This window comes from Triticum aestivum, chromosome 7D (genome assembly GCF_018294505.1).
Source record: "Triticum aestivum cultivar Chinese Spring chromosome 7D, IWGSC CS RefSeq v2.1, whole genome shotgun sequence".
NCBI classification, from domain to species: domain Eukaryota; kingdom Viridiplantae; phylum Streptophyta; class Magnoliopsida; order Poales; family Poaceae; genus Triticum; species Triticum aestivum.
In genome coordinates this window covers 6,286,718-6,306,306 of record NC_057814.1, presented here as the reverse complement: position 1 = coordinate 6,306,306, position 19,589 = coordinate 6,286,718, and the positions used below count along the sequence as shown (strand labels likewise).

The 19,589-nt window shown below is 49.0% G+C and overlaps 1 pseudogene; it reads left to right on the top strand.

Annotated features, from left to right (window-relative positions):
• The window catches only part of LOC123170567 (2-methylpropanoate--CoA ligase CCL4-like), a 44,615-nt pseudogene extending 25,026 nt beyond the window's left edge, over nucleotides 1-19,589 (top strand).

Here is a 19,589-nt window from a genome sequence, read left to right as displayed (position 1 = left end):
GCTATTAGAGTACCACTACCTCCCTTCTAGTTTAAAGGGCTCGATTCAAAAATTTCACCTACTCTTAGCAAGATAGTAGAGGCGGTGGAATAGTTTTTGAAGTCTGCAAAAGTACTCAACTAATGCTGTCGTTCTTCACAAAAAAATGTGTTTACCAATGCATGCATGAACACTAGTTACTCTAACCCCCCTCTCTTCTTTAATTCTTTGCCACATCAGCATGTTTGCTATTCCCGTGTGCATGATACCAGCTAAGATACGACCATTATGGCCAGCCTTAATCATCGCATGCAATAATTTAGTGCACCTTGAAATATGAACATGTGTGGGGCGTGTATGTTTTTAATGACTTGAGACTATATATACCTAGCCCGGCATGCAAGATGACTTATTATGCACCGTTCCCCATACCTGCAGGAAGCCCGTTCGTCTCCAACTCTTTTCCTCTCCATGTGTGGAAACAATATATGCCTGCCAAACTCTCCTTCTCCCTCCGGCGGTCCCACCACTCCACCCCGTGTGAAAAAATCTGCATGCATGACTCTCCTCCCCCCACGCTCGTCCAATCCGTTGTGACCAGCAATATTTCCACCCCTTCCCTCCCCCGTAATTTACTCCAATAAATATGCCCACGTAGATGTTACTTAACTGCAGGTGCATTGGTTCACTGACATGTGGGCCCAACAGGGGTCTGGCCCACATGTCAGTGACGCAACTGGACCTTCAGTTAAGAAAGTGCAGCTGAGTCCATATCTTACGTAGGTGTGCCATTGCTCGCTATAAATACTGCACCTCCCACGACATCGCTATCTCCTCCCCCTCACGTTCACGTTCATCGCTATCTCCTCCCCCTCCCTCTCACGTCGACCACCATGGCATCGCCCCTCCCAAGCCCTAGGGGCCCCTCGCTGCACCGCGCGGACGGTCGCGCGTCGCCGTTCCATTCCTCGCCGCCACTAGTCGAGGAGGACGCGTCGGTGTTCCGCTCCTCGCCGCTACGTGATGCGTCGCCGTTCCGTTCCTCGCCGCCGCTAGTCGAGGAGGACGCGTCGGCGTTCCGCTCCTCGCCGCGACGCAACGCGTCGCCGTTCCATTCCTCGCCGCCACTAGTCGAGGAGGACGCGTCGGCATTCCGCTCCCCGCCGCGACGCATCGAGGTGGACGCGTCGGCGTTCCCAATCTCGCCAGCACGCGCGTCGGAGGACGCGTCGGCTCCCCGCTACGAGGACAACGCTGCGCCGCTCGCCGAGCCCGCCAGCCTTGAGGAGCTTTGGAAAGAAATGGATGTCGCCTTGTTGGAGGCTTTGCCTCCAGCAGAGTGCGCCAAAATAGAGGCGGAGAAGAAGGCCGAGGAAGAGAAGCGCACCGCGGAACAAGCTGCCTGGGAGGCCTATGTCGTGTCCGAGAGAGTCAGGCAATTGGCTCTTTGGCAGAAGGCTCGTGCGAGGGCCGTGAGGGTGGCGGAGGACGCCCGTGCCGACGCCCTGAGTGCAGTCGGGCCCAAGCGCCTCATGTACGCTTGGCGGTACGTGGACCGGGTGCACGCTTCCAGCGAGGAGGAGTACCTGTTGGCGCCGGATCACCACACCGGTGAGATTGCGCTCGCCCGCCGGCAAGCCGCCAATCGGCACCTCGCGAGTTGCGAGGCTGAGGAAGAGGCGTTGTGTCGGCGCGCCGGGAAACGGCCACGCACCAGGGCACTCGTGGTGCACCGCAAGCGCTCCTGCGAGCGCCGTGGGTTTTAGGAGGAGTATAATTTTTGTTTCGTAAGGCGATCTCATTAGTTTTGGGACGCAAATGATAAATCCCGAACGTTCAGGAATTTTTAGCGTCCTTAATTAAGTATGTAAAAGGGAAAGTTTGGAAACCTTGTGTATTCGTACGCATTTTGCAAGTACGTGCATATAGCACAAACTTTACTATATACTATCGCACTACACGTCTCTCTCGATATATGCTTGCAGACTGTGCTACTCCCTCCGTCCAGGTCAATAAGTCATCTTTGGTTGTGCACCGTGACCAAGAAGGAGGGAAGACTTATACACCTAGACGGAGGGAGTACTACTATTACTTATGTAGGTGCAAAAGCACGTTTTAACATTGCGATGCGGTTTTTGTAAAAGTAGAAAAACAGCACTAGTCAAGCTTGTGAAACGATTCAATGCAAAACAAATGCAAAAATGCTCGTTTGATTGTTTACTTTTAGCTTCCTTCTCTGTGGTTATTGACTTATTTCTCTGTCGTACTTTGTACGGAGTATCTCACTGGTTGGAAAGGCATGCAAATTCCCAAACCGCTTCCTACACTCTGTATCGAATTTTTTGCCTAACAAGTTGTGCCATGAAATTGGCATTCCAACTTGAGTACTACTACTAGTAGGAGTACCAGGGGCCAGTTCTTTTAGGCTTCTAGATTAGTAATCCCATAACTACTTACCTCCGTCCTGGTTTATTGGTCCCCATTGTAATTTGTGTCAAATTTTGATCATAAATTTAACTAATGAAATGTTAGTGCATGTCACATGCACTACTCCATCCGTCTAGGTGAGTAAGTCATCTTAGGCTGTGCACCATGACCAAGGAGGAGGAGAAAACGAGAAACATTAATGTTTATTTGCTAATTAATAGTATTGCATGCGATGAACTAACCACTGCATGTCGTGTTTGATATCTCAAGTCATTAAAAGCATGCACACTCTTTATCTCTTATTGGTTGATATGTCAAGAAACAAGAAACGAGGTAGAAGTTAATGCACCGCGCCTAAGTGTTTTGGGATTATTTGGTTTTCGTAAGATGACTTACACACCTAGACGGAGGGAGTAACATTTTATCAGTTAAATCTTTGGTCAAAATTTAGCACAAATTACAATGGTGAGGAATAAACTAGGACGGAGTAGTAGTTTAGAAGCCCAAATAAATGAGTGAGGCACCTTATTGTTACTCTCCACTGTGACTAGTCTTATGGGAAAAGCTGGGGAAGCCGCCAAAAGAACTGGCCCTAGGAGTAGTAGCTAGGGATCGAGTGTGCGAGATGAACTGGAGAAAGTAAATGCAGAGAGATGAAATGCAAAAAAGACGGAGGGATGTGATGGTTGCTTGTCCGTTTATTTTACCAGGCCACTTATTACTGGGAGTGGTTGGGTTTTGTGATATGACAGTTTTACTGCCGCGCCACGAGCGGGGTGAGAGGTGAGACTCCCGTGCAGCGGCGCCCTCTACACTTGTACTACATCGATCGTGGTTTATTAGTCCCCCATTGAATTTGACTGAAGATTTAACTGACAAAATGTTAGTGCATGTCAACAAAAACTATATCGTTGGATTCGTATTTGAACATAGTTTTGAATGATATAATTTTAGGTGACATGCATCAGCATTTATTGTACTATATATAATGTTAGTTCAATTTTTGGTCGTACTAATCTATAGTAGTAAGGTGCCCGTGCGTTGCACCGAAGAGTGAAATGCATTGATCGGGGAGTTGTTTATTTTGACAAAGGATGTTGGGGTCATCTCATGTGTAACGGGTATTGATAGGTTTCTTCGGATATTATTTCATCTCTAGAGCTCACAAACATCCGGGTGAAATAGATAAAAAGGTATCTTTTGCAAACAAAAGCGTTCAACTGTTCAACCTGCATCCAAAACTTGTGAAGAAATAACACTTATTGTGCTTTGCAAGAAATGATCTTTAAGAATTAGTTTTTGAGTATCGATTGTTACATGTTGGCTACAGATGACATGGCACTTTCTTATAGTCAACAGTTGGCTATACTATTAAGTAATATTAACCATGCCCTTATACACCTAGACGGAGGGATTAAATCATGATGACTTTCAAGGGGGCAGAGGAGATGTAAGAAATGGTCCATCGTATGTATTTCACCAGTACTGTAGTAAAAATTCATACATGGAAGATTCTAGACTAAACCATAAACGGATACACTTTTATTCATGCGCGATACTCCAATAGAGCAAGATCCTGCATGGAAGTCTCCACATGCTTAGACAGCGGATTACATTGAGCGAAGACTAATGATCAACATTTAACTTGATAATGCGTATGTCAGGTGAACCTCCTTGGAGTCCCCGTGCACCGCGTCGGCGGGTAAAGGATGCCATGGGTTTTCCAAGTCCACATTGGCGGGATAGTCCCAGCTCCCCAGAGTCCAAGTCCGTTCGATGAGGCCGGTGTCGCCACCCAGGTGACCCGGAGGGGTAGTAACACTGACCACGCACCCGTACATCGGCCTCGTGTCAGTGTCAGCGTCAGCGGCGTCGCCCCTGACGCACACTACAAAGACGGGGCGGCGGCCTGCGCGGGCCTCGCCGGTGCCCACGATCAAGAGGAAGACACTGTCGTCCTCCTCCGAGACTAGCAGGCGGCTGTGATCCTCCAGCGACTCCGGCATGGTGAACGGGTAGCACGTCTCGTACTTGATGTTCTCCGCCAAGGGCCAGCAGTGACCGCTGCACGCATCCGTGAGGTGATGCACCATGTCCGCCGGCGAGCCCCAAAAAGGCATCGGGCACTCATAGCAGTGGACGAAGGGCTCCTTGGAGGCATCGACTAGGCCGTCCATGAAACGGGAGTGGCTGTAGGGGACGTTGCGCCAGTTGAATATGTGAGCAAGTTACTACGAGATTTAATCCGAATAAGCACAAAATAAATCATGACGGCTATAACAGAGATGAAACTAATCATGTGGACTAGCATAGTAGTAGGATACAGAGTAGAAACATGAATTCTACCATGATTTTGAACAGGAAGGACGGAAACACATACGGTGCAACGGGAGCAGCACCGTTGGCGTTGAGGTTGTCGCCCATGTCGTTGAGCAAGAGGTTGCCGAGGTCTGGGAAGAAGTCGTCGTCGGTGAAGTCGTGGCTGCCAGCAGTCGCGAGAGCGCGCTCCCCAAATTTCAACAGCGCCCGCCGAATGGAGCGCAGGAGGGAGTGGCTGTAGGGGACCTTGCGGCCGCAGAATGGAGCGCAGGAGTAGCACACGAAGCAGTAGATGGTGTCCTTACTAGTACTCCCTAGTCTCTATCTATCTATATCTACTCTTATAGAAAACCGAGTTGCTGATGATGGTATGCCTGCCATCTTGTAATATAGACCGTCCGATCTATATCTAACGGATAGAAAGCCAACTATGACAATTTTACAAAAGATACCCGCACCCCTCTCCACTTTTACAGATAAGGCCTTGCCTCGTTCATCCTTATCTCCCACAACCTCGTGCTCCTCCCTAAGTCTCTATCTCTACTACTCTTCTTTGTTTTTTATAACAAATCGAGTTGGTGATGATGGTGTGCCGTGCAATGCACGGGCATCTTGCTATTTTTTGCATATAAGTCCAAACACCACGTAGACACAGTCTTTGAGCACGGTTCGTAGTCGTTCCACGCTCGGGCATTGAAGTTTGTAACTATTTTAGATTAGAATATACTACTCCTCCGGTGCTAGTAGTAGAGCAGAGTCCTACTCTACTACTCTACTCAAGCAAGTTAGGGCATAGTACTGTAGTAGGTACTGTAGGGAGTACTAGTACTGTGATCACTGAAGCAAGTTGTCTGGCATCGATATGACCCTACGCTACTGGTATGTGTCTCGTAAGTCAAGCGGCGTGCTGTAGTCATCATCACCTGTCCACTTCCCGCAGCACATATTCGCTTCTCCATCTTTGTCCGCACATAATCTCGTCCAATCTTCCATCCCCGCTCGTCCGAAACCCAAGCACTAACAATGGCAGAACCGAGCAGCGTCAGCCGAAAGAGTGGCTGGAATTCGCTCCCCACAGAGGTAATCAAGCTCATTGTTTCGCGTGTGGACAATCTCAGTACCATGCCGCTCGCCGCGTGCTCGTCGGGGCTGTACCGTTTACTCAAAGCCCTCAGGCCGGAGCTTTTTAAGCCATCTCCTTGCTTGTTGGTGCCGCCTGATCTTCAAAAACGGCGTGTCACGCAGCATAACGATCGTAGGGTGGCGAGCATCAACCCCCTTGACTGCGATCCGATCCCCGTCAGCCTCAACTACATTAACGGTATGTACTGGGTCGGCATGAACACGTCTTGGATGGTGCTCGTCGACGGTCGCGGCAGCTGGATGCTCGTGGAGGTCTACCCCCGGCGATTGATCCCCCTTCCTTCGATTAACACTGCACTGCTTTGGCACCGCAGCCCAGAATACTCGGAATCTTACAGTAGCCAACATGATAGCAAGTTTGATTTGCTCAAGGTTGTAATCTGCTAAGTGCCCACAAGATCTGTGAATTATAAAGACTTCAGGCTAATTGCGTTCTTCAACCGCGGTCTCGCCTATCTGACAGATCACCGTGGTAAGTGGATAAATCTGCACGTCCATCGTAGGATCATACATCCTCCATGGTTCTCTGATGCCATTGAACACAAGGGCTTCATTTACGCTGTCGACTCCTTCTATGGCTGGACGTATTGCTGGCCTACTCCAGTCATCGCTACAAATGGCTGTTGCAGCAGTATGTTACTTTCCTATGATATCATGATGGCTTGCTTATATTACTGTCAACATTTACTAAAAATATATTCATGCTCATAACATTCTCTTCTTAAGATTGACTAAATCAAGAGCCCTTTTTTATTTGACTCCAACTTGATATGATGTTGTAGGCCGCCTGGTGTCCCTACCCTTCCTAATCCCAGAACCTTTCAAAGAAAGCGGCATGGCAGTTGTAGGTGGTTCCTGGCTCGATCAGACGACGGCGAAAGAATGATGATCGTTCGCACGTACCGGACGTGTTGTTTCGCGGAATACAATCACAGTCACTGCAAGGTCTTTGAGCAGGATCCCAGCTTCTCTGGGCCTTCAGGAATTTTTGACTCGAGGCTGGTAAGTAGCCTTGGTACATGCTCTCTGTTTGTCGGACTGAATTATCCGATTAACCAGGAGATAATCGATGGCAAGGATCATGATGGCAGCGCGGTTTCGTTCATCAGGCAAAACTGTGTGTACACAGCGTACCATGCGTCTCTGCATGCACCATACCCTGATATGTGCCGCCACGCTCTGCAGCCCAAAGTAGGAGAGAGGGTCGCAAGTATCAGACATCGACCTGCTGGCTGGAGTTTCCCCCGTCAGGCACCCATCTGGTTCAAGCCGTCAGCCAATCTCCACAGCTTAATAAATAGTAACATCTAACTGAGCCAGTTAGTTAGATGCGTACACTTGGTCTAGTAGGATCTTTATTTAGTTTGATGCATACACTTGTTCTTTTTTGGTAGCCCTTTTGTAATGATGGCTGATGTTTGGTTTGGAAGAGAGAGCTGCGTCTTCACTCTTCTGGCCTGCTTACTGCTTCTGTTGCACCCCCAGCCCTGGTTGCTGCTGCTGCTGCTGTTTTCAATGTACAATCAGTAGTATATTTCGTCTGTTGGTTGAATAAATGTGTTGTTAGAACGACAAACACAATGTTTTGGAAGTCGTTGCACGGTTCGATCCTTTAGTGCCCCGTACCGTACGTAGCTCATACGGAGTACTATTTTTCGTACGGAACACATTTTCCACTTGTTGATAACATGCAGCCCACTGATGAAGGCCCAATAGAGAAGCCCATAATTAACTGGAAGGGAGGCTCTCACATGAATCCGGCCCAGGTACATGCTCATGATCCCCTAAACATAAATAAGTAAATAAATAAACAAAGCTAAATGCTCATGCACCAGTTCTTTGGGAAAATAGGTAGCCCAGTATTTCTTTTTGAAGAATACCCAAGCTAGGCCTATTTGTTTTCTCCGAATTACTGGGCTGCAACTCTTTCAAGACGAGGAGGGATGCATTCCGTCCTGGCCAAAGAGTATGGTCAATGTCTGTTAAAAGTAATATCAAAAGGGGTTGACAATTCCAAAAAAATTATAGCAAATGGGATATTAGTTTCTTTTTTTGTTTTTGTTCTTCACTGATATCTTATACGTATTTCATTGGATTTAACATGACATAGTACTAATTTATTTTTAAATTTGTTTTAGTATGGCTATTAATTTTTGGATTAAGAATATTTCGTTCCCCAGCAAAAATTTGCGAATTTTCAAAATTTCCCACATATTTAGTTAATTTTTTGACCCTGGTACTAACCAGAAAATGGCCAGCAATTCTAAAAATGGAAAATGGGCTGCAATAAATTCCATATGAATTAGAAAATGAGTAAAAATTATAAAAATAATAGCAAATGGGCTGTACACGCCACAGATTTCGAGGCTGACTTGTGTACGCAAGGCTTTGTCAGTGAACACACGATTCTAGCAGCAGTGACTGTTGGATGTCCATCCAACGGTCGACGTGCTTCTTCAATCTCTGATCTTCCTGCTCCAGCCGCCTAAACTAGCGCCGGCGGGACTGCCTGCTCCCTCCTCTTGTGGCCCGCTGTGATGCCGCGCAGGCTTCCCCGGCCCACCCTACTCCCTCCGCTGGCCTGGCCGCACGCAATCAACTGCCTCCTTATTACGCGAAAAAATGATTCCTCCCACTGACATCTGGGGCGCACCGGTTGAGGCTGACCTGTGGGCCTACTAAGTTGACGCGTACGCAGGGCTTGTCAACTTAGTCAACAAACGATTCTAGCAGCAGTAACCGTTGGATTTGAATCGAACGGTCCTGCTGCTTCTTCAATCGCTGCTCTTCTTGCACCAGCCGCCCAAACCAGCACCGGGGAGACCGCCTGCTCCTGCCTCCAGTGGCCGGCTGTACTGCCGTTGAGGCTTCATCGCCCCCTACTACTCCCACCGCTAGCCAGGCCCTGCGGCGACGGCAGCCTCACACCGCAGCCGAACCAGTGAACCCTCGTACTCCTCTCCACGTGGGCATCCACTGCCGCGTCTTCCCCGGCTCCGCGTTGTCCCCTTCCTAGGCCTCGCCGTCGTCCACCGCCTTGGTGCTCTCGGCGCGGCGTGGTCAATGTGGTCAACGACATTCCATCGAAAGAGTACTGTACGTGGAGAGGCTGACAGCTGGGTCCACGGCCACAGCCCAGTTTTTTTGTGATTCGCCATGTAAGTCACTTTGTCAGGCCTGTTGGGCTGCAAATCTTTCAAGACGAGGAGAGCTTTCATTCGACTGGCCGAGAAAATGGCCCATCAGTAATGAGAAATGGGTTGTACATTTTTAAAACACATCAAACCGGCAATTAGTTTCAAATATCTTTTCTTTTATTTCAAGATTTTAAATTACATTAATTTTTATGCGTGGAGAATTTGTTGGATTTTATATTGATATACATTTATTTTTAAAATCAGTTTGAATGTGAGTCGAAATTTCGGGATTAAAAACAGTTCGGACTGCACTGAAATATGCAAAATTTCGTATAATTTTTTAACCGTGGCCACAATATGGGCTGTAATGCTAACAAAAAGAATATGGGCTAAAAAACCTTAAGAATTAGCAAATGGGCTGTAAATTATTAGAAATAATGGCAGATGGGATGTATGCTATTTTCCACAGATTTGAGGCTTTCCTAAAAAAAAGGTTGACACACAAGCAGTGACTGTTGGATATCCATCCAACGGCCGTCGTGCTTCTTCAATCTCTGCTCTTCCTGCTCCAGCCGCTCAAACAAGCGCCGGCGGGACTGCCTGCTCCCTCCTCCCCACGGCCGGCTGTGCTGCCGCGCAGGCCTCACCGCCCCACCGTACTCCCATCGCTGGCCTAGCCATCCCTCTACTCACCCACACCTGCTGTTATTCTCCGGCGACTGCAGACGAACCAGTAAACCCTCGTACAGTCATACTCCCCTCCGCGTGGGAAACAACTGCCGAGTCTTCCCTGCCTCCGTGTCATCCCCTTCCTAGGCCTCGCCGTTGTCCACCGCCCTGGTGCTCTCGGCGCGGCCTGGTCAACGTGGTCAACGACCGACATGCATCTGAAGTGGACTGTACGTGGAGAGGCCGACAGCTGGGTCCACGGCCGCACGCAAGGAAATGCCTCCTTATTACGCGCAAAATAATGATTCCTTCACCTGACATCGGGGACCCACCGAAAGGGCCTCTGTATTTCGTGAAAAAAACGTTACCGCCGCTGACAGCTCGGACCCACCAGCTATATCTTCGCACACAAGTGCCTCCTTATTACGCACAAAAAAATGAATACTCCCCCTGTTAGCTGGGACCCAGTATAGTGGCAGGCTGACTTGTGGGCCTACTAAGTTGACGGGGACGGAGGGCTTTGTCAACTTAGTCGATATGCACGATTCTAGCTCCAGTGACCGTCCGATGTCCATCCAACGGCCGTAGTGCTTCTTCAACCTCTGGTCTTCTTGCTCCAGCCGCCCAAACCAGCGCCGGTCGTGCCTCGTGCTCCTACCTCCCGTGGCCGGCTACGATGCGGCGGAGGCCTCACCGCCCCTACTACTCCCACCGATGGACAGGCCATCCCTCTACTCACCCACACCCCCTGTTATTCTGCGGCGACGGCAGCCTCACACCGCAGCGAACCAGTGAACCCTCGTAGTCCTCTACGTGTGGGCATCCACTGCTGCGTCTTCCCCTGCTCCGCGTCGTCCCCTTCCTAGGCCTCGCCGTCGTCCACCGCCCTGGTGCTCTTGGCGCGGCGTGGACAACATGGTCAAGGAACGGCTTCCATCGGACGTGGACTGTACGTGGAGAGGCCGACAGCTGGGTCCACGGCCGCAGCAAGGAAGTGCCTCCTTATTACGCGCAAAATAATTATTCCTCCACCTGACAGCCGGGACCCACCGGACGGGCCACCGTATTTCGCAAAAAACGTTTCCCCCTGACTGCTGGGACCCACCAGCTACATCTTCGCACGCAAGGAAGTGCGTCTGGGCAAAAAAAAGATTCGCCCCCCCTGACTGCTGGGACCCACCAGCTACATCTTCGCAGGCAAGGAAGTGCCTGACAGTCAAGACCCACATGGTCGAAGCGTACGTAGCGTTGTCATTCTGGTCGCGAACGTGTACGTACATACTGGTCGTTGTAGAGGCGCGCACGTGTCGTAGTAGAGGCACGCACGTAGCATGTACACGTACGTACAACGGCCAGGGTGCACGAAAGAAAATACGGCCACGTACGTACATACAGGCGGGGTCTCGAACGCCTACTCGCGCATACGTACGGCCAGGGCTCGTGTACATGGCTGGGTCGGAACGGAGAAACAGCGTCGTCGTGTTCATGGGGAGCCAACCGGCTGGGTCGGAACGGAATGCGTGGTCGTGTTCATCGGGAGGGCTTGGACGGAACAGGCGATGGAAACGAGGCCTGGTGTACCGCACAACAGAGGAAACGGACCTCCTACGTTCGGAACGGGGTCCTGTTGATCGGGAGGGGTGTGGCGTACCGCAAAACGGAGGAAACGGACCTCCTACGGTCGAAATGGGGGTCCTGTTGATCGGGAGGGGTGTGGCGTACCGCAAAACGGACGAAACGGACTTGTGTTGGAGCGCTACGGTTGAAACGGGGGTCCTGTTGATCGGGAGGGGTGTGGCGTACCGCAAAACAGACGAAACGGACTTGTGTTGGAGCGCTATGGTCGAAACGGGGGTCCTGTTCATCGGGAGGGGTGTGGCGTACTGCAAAACGGGACTCCACGGGATACTGTTCATCTCCACCGTCGACCTCCTCCAGCCTCCACGGGCTCCTGTTCATCCAGCCTCCACCACGCGCTACTCCACCGGCTACTGTTCAACCACGCCTCCACGGGCACCCCTCCACCGTTTACTGTTCATCCAGCCCTCCACACCACGGGGTCCTGTTCAACCACCCCTCCACGGGCACCCCTCCACCGTCTACTGTTCATCCAGCCCTCCACACCACGGGGTCCTGTTCATCCAGAGGCAACGCCGCCGCTCACTGTTCATCCAAACCCCCCGCAACGCTCACTGTTCATCCAATCGATCGGCTTCAGTTAGCAGCAGTAGCAAAGGAATCATAAATAGACCACTCAGCAGGGGTGCATGACCATAAAAAATATTACTCATATAAATAGAACAACCATTATTCTCTGATTTAAATGAATAACCGTCTCGCATTAAACAAGATCCAGATATAATGTTCATGCTCAACGCTGGCACCAAATAACAATTATTCAGGTCTAAAACTAACCCCGATGGTAGATGTAGAGGTAGCGTGCCGACCGCGATCACATCGACTTTGGAACCATTTCCCACGCGCATCGTCACCTCGTCCTTAGCCAATCTTCGCTTAATCCGTAGCCCCTGTTTCAAGTTGCAAATATGAGCAACATAACCAGTATCAAATACCCAGGCGCTACTGCGAGCATTAGTTAAGTACACATCAATAACATGTATATCAAATATACCTTTCACTTTGCCATCCTTCTTATCCGCCAAATACTTGGGGCAGTTCCGCTTCCAGTGAACAATCCCTTTGGAGTAGAAGCACTCAGTTTCAGGCTTAGGTCTAGACTTGGGTTTCTTCTCTTGAGCAGCAACCTTTTTGCCGTTCTTCTTGAAGTTCCCTTTCTTCCCTTTGCCCTTTTTCTTGAAACTAGTGGTCTTATTGACCATCAACACTTGATGCTCCTTTTTGATTTCTAACTCCGTAGCCTTTAGCATCGCGAAGAGCTCAGGAATAGTCTTGTTCATCCCTTGCATATTATAGTTCATCACGAAGCCTTTATAGCTTGGTGGCAGTGATTGAAGAACTCTGTCAATGACACAATCAACTGGAAGATCAACTCCCAGTTGAGTCAAGTGATTATGATACCCAGACATTTTGAGTATGTGTTCACTGACAGAACTATTCTCCTCCATTTTGTAGCTGTAGAACTTGTTGGAGACTTCATATCTCTCAACTCGGGCATTTTCTTGAAATATTAACTTCAACTCCTGGAACATCTCATATGCTCCATGACGTTCAAAACATCTTTGAAGTTCCGATTCTAAGCCGTAAAGCATGGCACACTGAACTATCGAGTAGTCATCAGCTTTGCTTTGCCAGACATTCTTAACGTCATCAGTAGAGCTTCGCTGAAGCTTCAAGATGGCACGGTAGTTACTGATCATCTGGGTAAAGCAAAAGAGTTGTTTGACACTTACAGGGAGAGATTGGGCAAGAAAGGAGAGTACGAAATGAAGTTTGATCTGTCCAGAATCATTAAAAAGGTGGAGGGTCTAGAGGAGCTAACCACACCATTCAGACATGATGAGATTGACAGAGTCGTTCGAGAGATGCCATCGGATAGAGCACCTGGCCCCGATGGATTTAATGGCTGCTTTCTGAAATCGTGTTGGCACATTATCAAAAACGATTTCTATTGGCTATGCAATGATTTCTATGATGGTGTCATTGATCTCCAAAGCCTAAACTCGGGTTTTATAACTCTCATCCCAAAAACCCAGTCACCGGAGACTGCTAATGACTTCAGGCCCATCACGTTACTCAACTGTTGTCTGAAACTTATAACTAAGTTGCTGACCAACCGTTTGCAGAAACTTGTGCTCAAGATCATTCATCGGAACCAGTACGGTTTCCTGAAAGGGCGATCGATCCAGGACTGCTTGGCCTGGGCATTTGAATGCATTCACCAATGCCAGGCATCGGGGAGAGCCTGTTGTATACTGAAACTGGACTTCGCGAAGGCTTTTGATACCATCCAGCATGAACCGATGATTGAGATCATGAAGCATATGGGATTCAATGAGAAGTGGTTGGGGTGGATCAAATGTATCTTTTCCTCAAGGAGCTCTTCAGTGTTGCTTAATGGAACCCCAGGGAAACAGTGTGACTGCCTTTGTGGGGTGCGACAGGGAGATCCACTGTCACCGTTGATCTTTGCTCTCGCTGCGGACCTATTACAGTCAGTGATCAATGATGCTAGTCGGTCTGGTCTGCTACAGTTACCCTTGCCCACTTCTGACAGTAACTATCCGGTAATTCAGTATGCAGACGACACGATCGCTGTGTTCCCTGCTTGTACCTCGCAAGCGCATGTACTGAAATCTATCCTGGTTGACTACGCGAAGTCGGTGGGCCTTAAGATCAACTTTCACAAGTCGACTTTGGTTCCCATCAATTCTGATCCGGTGCTGGCGGAGGAAATTGCAGCCATTTTTGGCTGCTCTCTTGGCAGCATGCCATTTACTTACTTGGGCCTGCCCATGGGCACCACGCGCCCGAGCGTGACTGACCTGATGCCGTTGGTCACCTCGGTTCAGAGGAGGGTACCTGCTGTAGCTTCGCTCCTGGATTACGGCTCCAAGCTAACTTTGCTCAATTCTGTGGTCACATCTTTGGCTATCTATGCCATGTGCTCCATCAAGATAAACCCAAAGATAATTGAGCACCTTGATAAATTGCGCAGGTCATGTCTTTGGGTGAGAAAGTCGGGTGATGGGTATAGGGGCAGCTCACTGGCAGCTTGGGGTATGGTGTGCAAACCCAAAAGCAAGGGAGGGCTGGGGATCATCGATCTTAAGACCCAAAGCCAAGGGCTGTTGTTGAAATAGCTTCACAAGTTCTATAACAAATATGATGTTCCCTGGGTAAGTTTGATCTGGGATACCTACTATGTGGGCAAAATACCGCATGCTTCTGAACCATGTGGGTCTTTCTGGTGGAGAGATCTCATGCAACTATCTGATATATACAGAGGGGTCACCGAATTGGAGGTTTTGGCTGGGGATACGATCCTGTTCTGGAAAGATAATTGGAATACTGAGATTTTTCAAGACAGGTACCCGAGAGCTTTCTCCTATGCTAAGGAACCAGACATATCAGTGAGGAATCTCCTGTCCTCTGAGAGGTTGGGAGATGTGTTCCACCTGCCTCTATCTTTGGAGGCTAGGACTGAGGTTGCTGGTCTGCAGTCAGAAACCATGGAGATCTCATTGTCTGATGACAAGGACATGTGGTCTTGTGTTTGGGGATGTGGTGATTTTCGATCCTCAAAATACGATGCCCACTGTTTTAGCCAGATACAAGTTGATGAGATTTTTGGTTGGATCCGGAAAACCAAATGTACAATGCAATGGAAGGTGTTCTTGTGGCTGCTGTTGGCTGACAGGTTGAACACTAGAAATATGCTCCGGAGAAGACATTTCGGAGTCCGAAATGATGACTATACCTGCCTACTCTGCCACCACCCACCCGAGGAAGATATTGTTCACCTCTTCTTCACCTGCCCTTTCAGTCAGAGATGCTGGGATGCTTTGGGGATACAATGGCCAAATGACACGGACTGGGTCAGAATGCTGCATGAGGGCAAGGACAGATGGGCAAGGCCGACGTTTTTAGAGGTTTTTGCAGTCGCTGCATGGGGGATCTGGAAGGAGAGGAATGATAAACATTTCAGAGGAATTCAACCTTCTTTTGATTCTTGGAGGAACAGATTCAAGCAGGACTTTGCCATGCTGGTTCATCGATCGAAACAGGAGCAGGGCCCTTACATCATATCAATAGTTAACTTGCTTTGATTTCGTCTTCTGTTTTGTTAGGCTACTTATCTAAACCCCCACCCCCCCTCCATGTAATTTGTATAGTGCTAGACACTCTAACCCCCCTAACTTCTTCTTATTAATATAAAAGGCAGTGAGAAAATCTCACTGTCATCAGTTCTAAAAAAAACGTCATCAGTAGCATCTGCAGCAGGCCTGGCACCTAGTGGTGCTTCCGGGATGTAATTCTTCTGTGCAGCAATGAGGATAATCCTCAAGTTACGGACCCAGTTCATGTAGTTGCTACCATCATCTTTCAACTGAGCTTTCTCTAGGAACGCATTAAATTTCAAAGGAACGGTAGCATGGGCATTGATCTACATCAACATAGACATGAAAAATACTATCAGGTACTAAGTTCATGATAAATTAAAGTTCAATTAATCATATTACTTAAGAACTCCCACTTAGATAGACATCCCTCTAATCATCTAAGTGATCACGTGATCCAAATCAACTAAACCATGTCCGATCATCACGTGAGATGGAGTACTTTTCAATGGTGAACATCACTATGTTGATCATATCTACTATATGATTCACGCTCGACCTTTCGGTCTCAATGTTCCGAGGCCATATTTGCATATGCTAGGCTCGTCAAGTTTAACCCGAGTATTCTGTGTGTGCAAAACTGGCTTGCATCCGTTGTATGTGAACGTAGAGCTTATCACACCCGATCATCACGTGGTGTCTCGGCACGACGAACCGTAGCAACGGTGCATACTCAGGGAGAACACTTGTACCTTGAAATTTAGTAAGGGATCATCTTATAATGCTACCGACGTTCTAAGCAAAATAAGATGCATCAAGGATAAACATCACATGCAATCAAAATATGTGACATGATATGGCCATAATCATCTTGTGCTCATGATCTCCATCATCGTAGCATCGTCATGATCTCCAACGTCACCGGCGCGACACCTTGATCTCCATCGTAGCATCGTTGTCGTTTCGCCACCTATTGTTACTACGACTATCGCTACCGCTTAATGATAAAGTAAAACAATTACATGGCGATTGCATTGCATACAATAAAGCGACAACCATATGGCTCTTGCTAGTTGCCGATAACTTTGTTACAAAAGATGATCATCTCATACAACAATCTATATCACAATCATGCCTTGACCATAGCACATCACAGCAAGCCCTGCAAAAAGAAGTTAGACGTCCTCTACTTTGTTGTTGCAAATTTAACGTAGCTGCTACGGGCTTCTAGCAAGAACCGTTCTTACCTACGCATCAAAACCACAACGATTTTTCGTCAAGTGTGCTGTTTTAACATTCAACAAGGACCGGGCGTAGCCACACTCGATTCAACTAAAATTGGAGAAACAGACACTCACCAGCCACCTATGTGCAAAGCACGTCGGTAGAACCAGTCTCGCGTAAGCGTACGTGTAATGTCGGTCTGAGCCGCTTCATCCAACAATACCGCCAAATCAAAGTATGACATGCTGGTAAGCAGTATGACTATTATCTCCCACAAATCTTTGTGTTCTACTCGTGCATATAACATCTACGCATAGAGCTGGCTTGGATGCCACTGTTGGGGAACGTGGTAATTTCAAAAAATTTCCTACGATCACACAAGATCTATCTAGGAGATGCATAGCAACGAGAGGGGGGAGTATTGTCCACGTACCCTCATAGACCGAAAGAGGAAGCGTTATGACAACGCGGTTGATGTAGTCGTACGTCTTCACGATCCGACCGATCCTAGCACCGAAAGTACGGCAGCTCCGCGTTTTGCACACGTTCAGCTCGGAGACGTCCCACGAACTCTAGATCCAGCTGTGGTCGAGGGAGAGTTTCGTCAGCACAACGGCGTGATGACGGTGATGATGAAGCTACCGGTGCAGGCCTTCGCCTAAGCAGTGCAACGATATGACCGAGGTGGAAATCTGTGGAGGGGGGCACCGCACACGGCTAAACAATCAACTTGTGTGTCTATGGGGTGCCCCCTCCCCCGTATATATAGGAGTGTAGGAGGGGGAGGGACGGCCCTCTCATGGCGCGCCCAAGGGGGGAGTCCTACTCCCGGTGGGACTAGGATTCCCCTTTCCCTAGTTGGAGTAGGAGAGGAAGGAAGGGGGAGAGAGACGGAAGGAAAGGGGGGCCGGCCCCCTACCCAATTCGGATTGGGCTTGGGGGGGCGCCCTCCACCTCGCCGCCTCCTCTTCTCTCCCACTAAGGCCCAATAAGGCCCATACACTCCCCGGGGGGTTCCGGTAACCCCCGGTACTCCGGTAAATGCCCGAACTCACCCGGAACCATTCCGATGTCCAAACATAGTCTTCCAATATATCGATCTTTATCTATCGACCATTTCGAGACTCCTCGTCATGTCCGTGATCATATTCGGGAGTCCGAACTACCTTCGGTACATCAAAACACATAAACTCATAATACCGATCGTCACCGAACGTTAAGCGTGCGGACCCTACGGGTTCGAGAACTATGTAGACATGACCGAGACTCATCTCCGGTCAATAACCAATAGCGAAACCTGGATGCTCATATTGCTTCCTACACATTCTACAAAGATCTTTATCGGTCAAACCGCATAACAACATACGTTGTTCCCTTTGTCATCGGTATGTTACTTGCCCGAGATTCGATCGTCGGTATCTCAATACCTAGTTCAATCTCGTTACCGACAAGTCTCTTTACTCGTTCCGTAATACTTCATCCCGCAACTAACTCATTAGTCACAATGCTTGCAAGGCTTATAGTGATGAGTATTACCGATAGGGCCCAGAGATACCTCTCCGAAACACGGAGTGGCAAATCCTAATATCGATATATGCCAACCCAACAAACACCTTCGGAGACACCTGAAGAGCACCTTTATGATCACCCATTTACGTTGTGACGTTTGGTAGCACAAAAAGTGTTCCTCCGGTATTCGGGAGTTGCATAATCTCGTAGTCTGAGGAACTTGTATAAGTCATGAAGAAAGCAGTAGCAATGAAACTAACATGATCATAGTGCTAAGCTAACGAATGGGTCTTGTCCATCACATCATTCTCCTAATGATGTGATCCCGTTTATCAAATGACAACACATGTCTATGGTTAGGAAACATAACCATCTTTGATTAACGAGCTAGTCAAGTAGAGGCATACTAGGGACTATAGGTTTTGTCTATGTATTCACACATGTACTAAGTTTCCGGTTAATACAATTCTAGCATGAATAATAAACATTTATCATGAATTAAGGAAAGAAATAATAACTTCATTATTGCCTCTAGGGCATATTTCCTTCAGTTCCACACCAATGGGTGGAGCTTTCCTTAGGGAATGGTAGTCGGTGGCGGCACCAACGTCTGTCTTGGCCTCATCGACGCCAAGGATGTGTACACCGCCATCACGCATCATGGGGTCACACATCTCTGTGGCGCGCCCGTCGTGCTCAGCATGCTGGACAACGCGCAGGAGGGTGTGCGCAAGCCTCTGCATAGGAAGGTACGGATCATGACCGGCAGCTCGCCGCCGCCCGCTATGGTGCTACATCGTGCGGAGGCATTGGGCTTTGTGGTCAGCCATGGGTACGGGCTGACGGAGACTGGAGGCCAGTTCGTGTCATGTGCGTGGAAGGGCGAGTGGAACTAGATGCTGGTGTCAGAGCGCGCGGGTCTCAAGGCGAGGCAAGGCGTGCGCACAACTGGCATGGCCGAGGTGGACATTGTGGACGGCAAGACAGGTCGCAACGTTCCCCGAGACGACACCACGATGGGCGAGATCGTGCTCTGTGGTGGGTGCGTCATGCTGGGGTACCTCAACGATAGCGAGGCAACAAGGGCGCGATCCAGCATGATGGGTTGTTCTACACGGGCCATGTCGGGGTGATGCACCCGGACAGGTACCTGGAGATGCGTGACGTGTCCAAGGACGTGATCATCTGCAGCGGCGAGAAAATCAGTAGCGTGGAGGTGGATTCCATGCTTTACAGCCACCCAGCGGTGAGCGAGGCGACAGTGGTGGCGCGGCCGGACGAGTTCTGGGGAGAGACACCATGCGCGTTCGTGATCCTGAAGGAGGGTGTGGCAGGCGTGGTGACCGCGATCGAGGTAATCGCATGGAGCCGGGAGCACATGGCGGGGCACATTTTTTTGGAAAAGGAGGCTGACGTGGCTTGA